We start from the raw sequence: 13258 nt of genomic DNA, 5'->3' as shown, positions 1-13258 counted from the left end.
CCAGTCTTGGAAACTCTTTATCTCTCCATCCATTTTGAATGTCAGTCTTGCTGGATAAAGTATTCTTGGCTGCATGTTCTTCTCATTCAGTGCCCTGAATATATCTTGCCAGCCCTTTCTGGCTTGCCAGATCTCTGTGGACAGGTCTGACGTTATTCTCATGGGCTTTCCTCTGTACATAAGGATCTTCTTTGTCCTAGCTGCTTTCAAGAGGTTCTGCCTACAATCATAATTCTTCATTCTTACTATTAGGTGCCTCGAGGACTTTTGAGAATCTGTAATCTTGGGGGGAATCCTTTCGGCCTCTAGTACATGAACGCTGGTTCCATTCACGAGATTCGGAAAATTTTCATGAAGAACTTGTTCCACTCTATCTTCTAGACTCTTTCTTTCTCCTCCCCTTCAGGGATTCCAATAATTCTTATGTTGGAACATTTCATGGCATTATTTATTTCCCTGAATCTGTTTTCGTGGCTTCTAAGCTGTTTGCTCCAGGATTCCTCCTGATCCTTTCTTTCTATCTGTTTGTCCTCCAGATCACTACTTCTATCTTCTGTCTCAGTTACTCTAGCATTGAGGGAATTTAGATTAGATTGGAACTAATTGAGAGCATTGTGAAGCTCATCCCTGGTAGCTTTCAGCTCTTCCCTAATATTGAAAACATGATCTCTGGTCGTTTTCAGTTCAGCCCTAATCAATTCCGTTTTGTCACTCATGGCTTTCTCCAACCTAGCTATTGTTAGCCTGAATTCTCTTTATGACATATTGTCTATGTTGATAGCTGTTAACTCTGTTGCAGAAGGTCCATCCTCTGTATTTTTCTTCTGTTGGGCATTCCTCCTCCTAGTCATTTAGGTGAGAGATGGCTGAACGGGTGTAGCTGTGGTGCAGTCAAGGTGCACCCTGGAACACTTCTGAGCAACCAGGGTTCCCCACCCAAATGAGAAGAAAAAGAAAAGGAACAGAAAAAAAGAGAGAGGGAGAGAGACAGGAACGAAAGTTGAGATAAAAAGAGATGGTTGAGCCCAAATGGGCCCTAAGGTAAGATTTATAAAGTATATAAACAAAACCAGGTAAACAAAAGGACTGATAAAAGTATATAACAAGAGAAAAAATTATATATATGCAAATATAGGAAGAACCTCATCAAAAAGAACCCCGAGTGTAAGATTGATATACTATCAGGACAAATACAAAAACACAGAAATACTGGTGGAAGAAAAAGATGGTAGAGTAGTTTAAATTCTCAGTGTGGGTGAGGAAGGTTGTTTTGATTCTTCTTGGATGTATCTTGATATCTTTGTTAATGGACTCAACTTTCCTAAGATAAAGGGGGATTAGGATTTGGTTTACCTATAGGGGTGGCATTGATTGGGGAAAGGGGATTACCTTGAAGTTTAACTCTATATGAATATTAGAAAATAAAAATTAAAAAAAGGAATAAACTAGACTAAACTAAATGCTTCTGTTGGCTGAGGAGGCTCCCAGGCCCTCACTGGAGCCCGGCGCCACGTGCTCTCAGGCATGCTGGTGGTTCAGGGACCAAGACCTGGTTTCTCTGCAGCACTCTCTTGGGCTCTGCGCTAGAGGTGGCTGTCCTGGGTCTGGGGACTTAAGCCCCTGACCCTAACACCCCGATTCCTGCAATTTCCCCCCGCTGATCCTTTGCTCTTTTTGAGTGCTTTCTACCAGACTCCAGAGTTAATGCTGGTCCCCAGATGCAGGGCACTCTCATATTGGGATATTACTTTCCAGTGGGTCGCCTCTGTTGGCTCCCTCCCCCTTTTGTTTATCTTCTGATATCAGTCCTACTATCCCACTCCGCTTTACCTGTCCACTGGCGTCTTCTGCTCCGGTAGAGATCCAGACGCGTATAATTCTGATCTCAGGCTGATTTCGTGGGTGATCAGAGTTCTTTGGAGGGTAATCAGTAATCAGCTCACTTTAGGGTACAGGTTGAAAGGGCGCCTCCTCCTACTTCCCTGCCATCTTGTCTCCCCCCTCTGGAGGGGTGTTTTTTTTTTTTTCTTTTTCCTCCCCTTGGTGCTTTTGGCGGTTCTTCTGAGGTTAAGAGGAAAGCAAACTGCACCTGGACCTCCATCTCAGAAAGAAGCCTCAGACTGTTTTCCTCTAGGTGCTCCAGAGCACATAAACTCCCCCTCTGCCACCTCCCACCAGCAAAGCATGACCCCAACCACAGTCTCAGGGGTCTCAGGAGCTCCCACTTATACCCTAGTACTACCAAAACCACAAGAAGTACTAGTCCAGGGAGCTGGCTTCCAGTGGCTGCCTCTTCTGTGGCTGTCTGGGCAGGTCCAGACCACCAGAGAGTTCCCAACCAAAGACAGCATGCTGAGGTTTTCACCCTGGCCTGGGCTTGGAGTGTTCAGACTCTCGCTGGCCCTAGAGAGCACCAGCTAGTGCCTGCATGGACTTCTCTCAGGGGAGGGTGTGGAGCAACTCAGACCCCTGTTGCACAGCATGTGTGCAAAGTGCAAAAGGCTGTGGTTCTAGAGAGCACCAGCTGGCATCCACACTAGACTCTCTCACGTGTGCTGTCACCCAGATGCTCTCAGTGCTTGTGGCTCAGGGACCAAGGCCTGGCTCCTTCATGGCACTCTCTCTGGCACAGTGCCAGTGGTGGCTGTCCTGGGCCCGTGGGCTTAAGCCCCTGTCCCTAACTGCCCAATGCCACCAATTTCCCCTTAAGATCTTTTGCTCTTTTTTTGAGTGCTTTTAACCAGACTCCGAGTTAATGCTGGTCCCCAATCACAGGGCACTCTCATATTGGGGTATTACTTTCCAATGGGTCGCTTCTGGTAGTTCCATCCCCCTTTTGTTTATCTTCCAATATCAGTCCAATGTTCCCACTCTGCTTTAACCTGTCCGCTGGTGTCTTCTCTCCCCATAGAGATCCAGAAATGTATAATTCTAATCTCAGGCTAATTTCATGGGTGATCAGAGTTCTTTGGTAGATAATCCGCTCACTTTAGGGGACCAGTTGAAACAGTGCCTTCTCCTTCTCCTCCATCTTGCCCCCTACCCCTGAGTAGAGTGTTTCTTTAGATTCCATCTATGTCTAACATTTTACCATGTAAAAGTTATTTGGGTAAATACACATATGTAATTAAGCAGCTTTGCAGATGACTTAAAAACCTTACCAGGAGTATTCAGCACTTTGTGTACTGGATGCTTACAGTTATGTTTAAAAAATTGGAAACAAAAATGACCAGAAAAGAATGCAGCAAAGTGTCAAGAATGTTTGAGTCCTGTGGGTTTATTGGGTTTATTGGTGGCTTTTTATCCTCCTTTTGCTTTGTTTTAAATTTTAGTAAGTTTATATTACACTTAATAGAAATGAACGATTGTATTTAAAAATATTATCTTAGGTACCTCAGGTCTTCCAATAGAACTAATGACACTAGAATTTTAATAGTAAAATTCGCAGATACAAAGCTAGGGCTTGTAATGTCTTATTTTCCATCAAATTCATGTTAGAGTTCTCAACACCAAAGAGAAAAAAAAAATATTTATAATTGCCCTAGTCCTTCAGCATCTATTTCCTTTCTTCTTTTTTTTTTTTAATATTGTGTTATGTTAGTTACCACAAAATAATCACTGGTTTTTGATGCAGTGTTCCAAGATTCATTGTTTATGCACCACACCCAGTGCTCTATGCAATACATGCCCACCACCAGGCTCACCCATCCCCCCATCCCCCTCCCTTCTAAAACCCTCAGTTTGTTTCTCAGAGTTCACTGTCTCTTATGGTTTTTCTCCCCCTCTGATTTCCCCCAATTCACTTTCCTTTTATTCTCCTAATGTCCTCCACATTATTTATTATGTTCCACAAGTAAGTGAAACCATATGATAAATGATGTTCTTTGCTTGGCCTATTTCACTTAGAATAATCTCCTCCAGTCCCATCCTTATTGATGCAAAAGTTAGGTATTCATTCTTTCTGATGGCTGAGTAATATTCCATTGTATATCTGGACAACATTTTCTTTATCTATTCACCTGTTGAAGGGCATCTTGGCTCTTTCCACACTTTGGCTATTGTGGACATTGTTGCTATGAACATAGGGGTACATATAGCCCTTCTTTTCACTTTATCTGTATCTTTAGGGGTAAATACCCAGTAGTACAATTGCCAGGTCATAGGGTAGCTCTATTTTAAATTTTAAAATTATTTATTTATTTATTTTTTATTTATTTTCAGCATAACAGTATCCATTGTTTTTGTACCACACCCAGTACTCCATGCAATCCCACCACCATACATACCCACTGCCATCCACACCCACCACCTGGTTCCCCCAATCTCCCACCAACCCCACCACTTAAAACCCCTCAGATTGTTGAAGAGAGTCCATAGTCTCTCATGGTTCACCTCCCCTTCCAATTTCCCCCAACTCCCTTCTCCTAACTCCCCATGTACACCATGCTATTTGTTATGCTCCACAAATAAGTGAAACCATATGATAATTGGCTCTCTCTGCTTGACTTATTTCACTCAGCATAACCTCCTCCAGTCCCATCCATGTGGATACAAAAGTTGGGTATTCATCCTTTCTGATGGAGGTATAATGCTCCATAGTGTATATGGACCATATCTTCCTTATGCATTCGTCTGTTGAAGGCCATCTTGGTTCTTTCAACGGTTTGGCAACCGTGGCGATTGCTGCTATAAACATTGGGGTACAGATGGCACTTCTTTTCACTACATCTGTATCTTTGAAGTAAATACCCAGGAGTGCAATTGCAGGGTCATAGGGAAGTTCTAATTTTATTTTCTTGAGGAATATCCACACTGTTCTCCAAAGAGGCTGCACCAACTTGCATTCCCACCAAAAGTGCAAGAGGGTTCCCCTTTCTCCACATCCCTTCCAACACATGTTGTTTCCTGTCTTGCGAATTTTGGCCCTTCTAACTGGTGTAAGGTGATATCTCAATGTGGTTTTAATTTGAATCTCCCTGATGGCTAGTGATGATGAACAAAGATCCTACCAAAAAGACCAATAACACTGATGAATATGGATGCAAAGATTCTCAACAAGATCCTAGCAAACAGGATCCAACAGCACATTAAAAATATTATCCACCATGACCAAGTGGGATTCATTCCTCGGCTACAAGGATGGTTCAACACTCGCAAATCAATAAATGTGATAGAACAAATTAATAAGAGAAGAGAGAAGAACCACATGGTCCTCTCAATTGATGCAGAAAAAGTATTTGACAAAATCCAGCATCTGTTACTGATTAAAACGTTTCAAAGTATAGGGGTAGAGGGAATATTCCTGAACTTCATCAAATCTATCTATGAAAGACCCACAGCAAATATCCTCAATGGGAAAAAGCTTGCCGCGTTCCCTTTGAGATCAGAAACACGACAAGGATTCCCACTCTCTTGTTCACCATAGTATTAGAAGTCCTAGCAACAGCAATCATACAACAAAGAGAAATAAAAGGTATCCAAACTGGCAATAAAGAAGTCAAACTCTCTCTATTCGCAGATGACATGATTCTTTATATGGAAAACCCAAAAGACTTCACCCACAAACTACTATAACTCATACAGCAATTCAGTAATGTGGCAGGATACAAAGTCAATGTACAGAAATCAGTGACTTTCTTATACACTAACAATGAAAATACAGAAAGGGAAATTAGAGAATTAATTCCATTTACTAGAGCACCAAGAACCATAAGATACCTGGGAATAAACCTAACCAAAGGGGTAAAGGATCTGTATTCGAGGAACTACAGAACACTCATGAAAGAAATTGAAAAAGACACAAAAAGATGGAAGACCATCCCATGCTCTTGGATCAGAAGAATAAACATTGTTAAAATGTCTATACTGCCTAGAGTAATCTATACTTTTAATGCCATTCCAATCAAAATTCCACCAGAATTCTTCAAAGAGCTGGAGCAAATAATCCAAGAATTTGTATGGAATCAGAAGAGACCCTGAATCGCTAAGGAAATGCTGAAAAAATAAAATAAAACAGGGGCATCACGTTACCTGATTTCAAGCTTTACTAAAAGCTGTGATTACCAAGACAGCATGGTACTGGCATAGAAACAGACACATAGACCAGTGGAACATAGTAGAGAGCCCAGATATGGACCCTCAACTCTATGGTCAAATAATCTTTGACAAAACAGGAAAAGATATACAGTGGAAAAAAGACAGTCACTTCAATAAATGGTGCTGGGAAAACTTGACAGCTATATGTAGAAGAATGAAACTCGACCATTCTCTTACACCATACACAAAGATAAACTCAAATTGGATAAAAGACCTCAACGTGAGACAGGAGTTCATCAGAATCCTAGAGGAGAACATAAGCAGTAATCTCTTCGATATCAGCCACAGCAACTTCTTTCAAGATATGTCTCCAAAGGCAAAGGAAACAAAACCAAAATAAACTTTTGGGACTTCATCAAAATCAAAACCTTCTGCACAGCAAAGGAAACAGTCAATAAAACAAAGAGGCAACCCACGGAATGGGAGAAGATATTTTCAAATGACAGTACAGACAAAATGTTGATATCCAGGATCTATAAAGAACTCCTCAATCTAAACACACACAAAACAAATAATCATATCAAAAAAATGGGCAGAAGATATGGACAGACACTTCTCCAATGAAGACATACAAATGGCTATCAGACACATGAAAAATTGTTCATCTCTTTTAAGTTTTCCAAAGTGTCTGCAACAATTTGCATTCCCACCAACATTGTAAGAGAGTTCCCCTTTCTCCACATCCTCTCCAACGTATGTTGTTTAGTGTCTTGTTAATTTTGGCCATTCTAATTGGTATAAGGTGGCCTTTCTTTTCATTACATCTGTATCTTTGGTATAAATACCCAGTAGTGCTATTGCAGGGTCATTGGGTAGCTTTTTTAAAAAATATTTTGAGGAACCTCTGCAATGTTTTCCAAAGAGGCTGCACCAACTTTCATTAGCATCAAAGTGTAAGAGGGATCCCCGAGCTCCACATCTTCTCCAACATTTGTTGTTTCCTGCCTTGGAAACAAACTTTGTCATTCTATCTGGTGCAAGGTAGTATCTCAATGTGGTTTGATTTTAATTTTCCTGATGGCTAATGATGATTTACCATTTTTCATGTGTCTGTTAGACATGTGTATGTCTTCTTTGGAGAGGAAGGCACATGTTCATGTCTTCTGCCCATTTTTTGACACGATTATCTGGTGTCTGGGTGTTGGGTTTGAGAAGTTCTTTATAGATCTTGGATTTCAGCTCTTTGTCTATAGTGTCAATTGTGAAAAGACCCCAAAACACCAAGTAAATTTTGGAAAAGAAAAACAGTTCTGGGGGCATCACGTTGCCTGATTTCAAGCTTGATTACAAACTGTGATCACCAAGACAGCATGGTACTGGCACAGAAACAGACACAAAGACCAATGGATCGGAGTAGAGAGCTCAGATATGAGTCGTCAACTCTATGCTCAAATAATTTTTGACAAAGCAATAAAAAATATCCAGTGGGAAAAAGACAGTTTCTTCAAAAAATGATGCTGTGAAAATTGGACAGCTATGTAGAGAACAATCAAACTTGGTCATTCTCTTACACCATACACAAGGATAAATTCTAAATGAATGAATGACCTCAATGTGTGGCAGGAATCCATCAAAATCCTGGAGGAAAACATAGGCACTAACTTCTTCGACATTGGCCATAGAAACTTCTTTCAAGACATGTCTCCAAAGGCTAAGGAAACAAAAGTGAAAATGAACTTTGGGGACTTTGTCAAGATCAAAAATCTTCTCCACAGCAAAGGAAACAAGTCAACAAAACAAAGAGGCAACCTACAGAATAGAAGGAGATATTCAGAAATGACCCTACAGTCTAAGAGTTGAAATCCAAGATTGATAAACGACCTTTCCTTTCTTTCACTATTGGAGCTTTCTTTATGCATTATTCCCCTCTTCCCCACACCCTTTAAAATTTTTTCTTTCACTGCTCCTTTTTCCTCCCCTCTCTCATTTTTCCTCTTCCTCTCTCATAATCTTTTCTTTTTCTTATCTCTTTTTTCCTCTCATTTCTTATTTCTGATCATTATTTCCTTCCTTCCTTCTATTTTATCTCCATCTTACTTTTTGTCTTTTCTTCATTTTCATTTTCTTCTTCCAGTCTTCCATCTTCTTTCTAGTCTTCCTTCTTTTCTTTTTCTCTTTTCCTTCCTTCCCCTCACTTTTCTTCTTTTTCCCCTTTTATTTCTTCCTTTGATTTTTCCCTCTTTTTTGGCTTTCCTTTTTCTCCATTTCCCTCTTTATTTCTTTCTTTGTCTCTATTTCTCTCTTTTTAATTTTTTCCCTTTCCCCTGTTTTATTTTTTCTTTTGCTTCACTCTGTATCTTTTCTTTCCTCCTCTGTCTTCCTCTGTTTTTCCTTCCTTTTTATTCCTATTTTTTTGTTTTTCCTTTATTTTACAATAACATTTTCACAAAACATAATAAATATCCATTTTCTTCCACTTATTGATCTAGATACTAAGGATGTGAGGATTAACTAGGCAGCTCACAGTTAGTGTGAAAGGGATATGATATGATCTTTCCAGGAGCTATAGTAACACACACAAAACTATAACAAACTCTGCTTGACTTGTGTAGTAAAGCTTTCCTAGAGAATCAGGCACTCATACTGATCATTTGAGGGAGTAAACTGTCATCAGACACAGATAGGGGATGGGTGGTGAAGAAATGTTATTGTAGGCAGTGATTTGGAAGCAGCATCTGCCCAAAGAAGATAGCAATATTATAGTTAGTAGGAAGCTTATAGACAGACTTGGAATCAGCATCTTCTTGAAGAAGTTATACAAACTTATTTTATTAAGTGACCCTCAACTCAAGGTGGTATGCTAAAAGTTGTTTGGAAATGTGTGAAGATACTTTTAGTTGTCACAGTTATTGGGGTATGGAGGAGATGATACTATTATTTAGATAGTGGGATTCAGAAATGATAAAACTTTCATCAATATTTAAGGCACTCATAAACAGTAAAGAATAATCCCAAGCAAAATGCTAACAGCAGCCCTGTGGAGGAATAATGAGAAATAAGTCTTAAGAGGAGAAAACTAGGAAGCTGTTTCAAGATCTGATGAGAGCCTGCCAATGGGTGGAAACAATAAGGATGGACAGAAGGGGTAGAGTTAAGGAATATTTGAGAAAGAAATTATGTAACTTTGATGAGGGGCTGAGCAAGAAAAAGATGCCTGAAGTTTCCAGCTTGCGTACTATGTATATAGTGGCAACCATTAACCAAATGAGCAAGTACAGAAACAGGGAAGGATAGTAAGGTTTGGGTAGCAAGTATTCATTTTAGGGCATGCCAACTTTTAACTTCCTGGTGAGGTTCAGGTGGTGTGGCTTTCACAGTTGGTAGTTATGGGTAGAAATGTAGAGGTTGGAGAAGAAGTCCAGGCTAGTGGTTTTGAGTGTTCTCATAGTTCGAGTCCACAAGACGTGATGTTATAGGAAAGAAAACTTAAAGCAGAAATCAATATTTAGGAGGTAAAAGGGAGAAGAGAAGCCAAAATAAGGAAACAGAAAAAGAATTTGTCAAAAAGTTAGGAGGAAAAACAGATTCCAAAAACAGAAGAATATTTAAAGAGTAGCTTGGGTAATAATGTTCATATGAGAAAATTTAGAGGATGTGCTAACTATTCCAAAGGCTCACAACTTCCCAGAATGTCTTCTTTTTGTTCTCATCCCCGACAGCTTTCATTGGGCTTTCTTCTCCATACCAATCACTGAGCTCGAGTTTTGGGCCACATATGCAACCACTCATTTGCACACACATGCATTCACTCAAAGCATATTTATTGCACACCTTCTATGTGTTAAGACTGGGGAAGAAGGATGAAAAAACAGAATGATTCTTACTCTCTGGGAAGATCCACAATAAACGTCAAAACACATACATAAAGCAATAAGATAATTTTAGATTGTGATATATATCATTAAGTTAATAAAATATAGTGTTGTGATAAAATTATAGGGCATTACTTTAGAGAAGATGTTCATGGAAGGCCTCTCGAAGAATGTGATATTTACACTGAGACCTAAATAATGAAGAGGAAGGAGTGATATAAAGATTTCTAAGAAGAATATTTAAAACAGAGGGACAAGGACGTGCCAATGTCCAAAGGTGGAAAAAAGAATGGCCTTTCAAGGGTGAGAGTGAAAGATCAGTAGGGTTGTATTGTAGTAAGCTAAGAAAAAGATTAACATGAAATAGGTTGGTGAGATTCATATTATGTGGTGTCTTATAGACCGTAGTTAGGAGCTTGGTTTGCATTCTGAGTATGAATGAAGTATTTGAAACAAGGGAGCAATGTGCTCTGGATCATATTTGTTCAAGAGGGCCTCGAATCCTGTGTGAGGAATGGTTGAAGAGAGAAGGGGAAGAAGCAGAGAAGAAAGTTGGGAGGCTGTTGAAGTTTCCATGTGAGAGACAATGGTGGTTTTGACTAGGGGAGACAGTGAAAATGGAAGGATAATTTGGGAGGAAAAGCCAATAGTATTTACTGATGGAATAGATGTGGAAGGGTAGGATAAATAGAAGAGTGGAAGTAGTTGTGGAAAGAAAGAGTAGATTCTTTCAAGAAGTCTATAAACTAGTGGAAAAAAAAAACCGTTTTGTGAAGAAAGGAGCACTTAGTGTTTAATCATGTGGTTTAGATGTAAAGAGTGTCAAGAGTAAAGAGGCCAAGAATGAAGAGGTTGGTGTGAGCCAGAATAGCCATGGAGAGGTTTCTGGAAGAGAGGAAACATGAATTTGATCTTGGAGAATGAGTGAGGTCTTATAAGTATTTGTGGAAATGATGGGCAGGTGCATTTCAGAAAGGGAGCAACAACATGAGTGAAAATTCCAAGATAGAAATGAGATATGTGATAAGGGAATTCAGGAACAAATTTAGTTGGATCACTGGTTGAATTTGGGACTGAGCCATAGTTTGGAGCTAGCTCATGGAGGCCTTTAAAAGCCAGGGGAAATAAGTTTGTAGTGATGGGATAGGCAGTGGGCAGAAAATGAAGGAATGATGAAAATAAATGTTCTAAGAAAGTCAGGTTCTCCTGATCAACACTCTGTGAGCCTTAATGTCCTTGACATAAAAACCCGGGGCTTGATATCAGCTCTAGGCAGCTCTACAACAGTGATTTTTAAAACATATATCCAAATATTTTATTGTAAAAACTGAGGGAAAGTTATTCCAAAGCCCTCTCATATAATAGAATATTATATCAGCCATCAGAAAGGATGAATGCCCAACTTTTGCATCAACATGGATGGGACTGGAGGAGATTATGCTGAGTGAAATAAATCAAGCAGAGAAAGTCAATTATCACATGGTTTCACTTGCTTTTGGAACATAAGGAATAACATGGCAGACAGTAGGAAAAGGAAAGGGAAAGTGAATTGGAGGAATTTGGAAGGGGAAGATGAACTATGAGAGAACTATGACAGCTGATGATCACAAACCTCTGAGAAACAGGTTTTTAGAGGGGAAGGGGTTGGGGGATGGGTAAGCCTGGTGGTGGGTATTAAGGAGGGCACATATTGCATGGAGCACTGGGTGTGGTACATAAACAATGAATATTGGCACACCCGGGTGAGGGGGAAGTCCTCTGATATAAGCATCCCAGTAGTCAAGAAGGTTTTGTTGTTTTGTTTTGTTTTTGTTTTTAATGGGCCAATGAATATTTTTGAATAATAATTATTGTAGGTTTATTTACTTATTAATAGCTTCATATATTAACTTTTACTATGCAATACACTAAGCAACATATGCATATTATTTTATTTCATTCTAAAACAACCCAGTGAGCTAAGTAAAATAGTTGATCCCCATTGTACCATGAGGGAACTGAAACATACAGAGGCTTAAAAATTACTTCAAGATTAAATAGCTAACAAGTGTCAGGGTTGGGTGACCAACTATCCCAGTTTGCTCAGAACTGAGCAATTTCCACAGGGATATGGAACTTCCAGTGATAAGCCTGGGAAAGCCATCCTTGTGGCAGAGTTTAATTTTAAACCTAAGGAGTGCAGCATTGGAGCCAGAGGTGTTAACATCTGTGGTCACTGCTCTCCATAATGTTATAATATTCTTTTATCCAAAGCATAGAAGAAACTTATCTGAAACTACCTACACCCTTTTATTTTTTTACTTTTTTAAAAAATTTATTTTTTATTTTCAGCATAACAGTATTCATTATTTTTGCACCACACCCAGTGCTCCATGCAATCCGTGCCCTCCATAATACCCACCACCTGGTACCCCAACCTCCCACCCCCTGCCCCTTCAAAACCCTCAGATTGTTTTTCAGAGTCCATATTCTCTCATGGTTCACCTCCCCTTCCAATTTCCCCCAACTCCCTTCTCCTCTCTATCTCCCCATATCCTCCATGCTATTTGTTATGCTCCACAAATAAGTGAAATCATATGATAATTGACTTTCTCTGCTTGACTTACTTCACTCAGCATAATCCCTTCCAGTACCATCCATGTTGCTACAAAAGTTGGGTCTTTGTCCTTTCTGATGGAGGCATAATACTCCATAGTGTATATGGACCACATCTTCCTTATCCATTTGTCCGTTGAAGGGCATCTTGGTTCTTTCCACAAAAAAAATATTTGTTTTTAAATTTCTTTTCAGTGCTCCAGAATTCATTGTTTATGCACCACACCCAGTGCTCTGTGCAATACGTGCCCTCCACAATACCCACCACTAGGCTCACCCAACCTCCCACCCCCTTCAGTTAGTTCGTCAGAGCCCACAGCCTCTCATGGTTCAACTCTCCCTCCAATTTCCCCAAACTCCCTTCTCCTTTCCATCTCCCCATGTCCTCTGTGTTATTCCTTATGCTCCACAAATAAGCAAACCCTATGTTAACTCACTCTCTCTGCCTGACTCAGAAAAATCTCGTCCAGTCCCATCCATGTTGATACAAAAGTTGGGTATTCATCTTTTATGATGGAGGCATAGTACTCCATAGTATATATGGACCACATCTTCTTTATCCATTTGTCCATTGAAGGGCATCTTGGTTTTTTCCACAGTTTGGCAACTGGGGCCATTGATGCTATGAACATTGGAGTACAGATGGCCCTTCTTTTCACTACATCTGTATCTTTGGGGTAAATAGCCAGTAATTCAATTGCAGGATCACAGGGAAGATATATTTTTAATAAAACTACCCGCACTCTACCGTATGC

The 13258-nt window shown here is 39.8% G+C and overlaps 1 protein-coding gene across 1 annotated transcript in view; it reads left to right on the top strand.

Moving 5' to 3' along the window:
- HEPH (hephaestin) overlaps window positions 1–13258 on the top strand; it is a 145870-nt gene that overhangs the window by 84504 nt on the left and 48108 nt on the right.

The sequence above is a fragment of the Mustela putorius genome, unplaced genomic scaffold (assembly GCF_011764305.1).
Source record: "Mustela putorius furo isolate JIRA1106 unplaced genomic scaffold, ASM1176430v1.1 tig00000549_pilon_pilon_pilon, whole genome shotgun sequence".
Lineage (NCBI taxonomy): Eukaryota > Metazoa > Chordata > Mammalia > Carnivora > Mustelidae > Mustela > Mustela putorius.
This window is presented reverse-complemented; position numbering and strand designations above follow the sequence as displayed.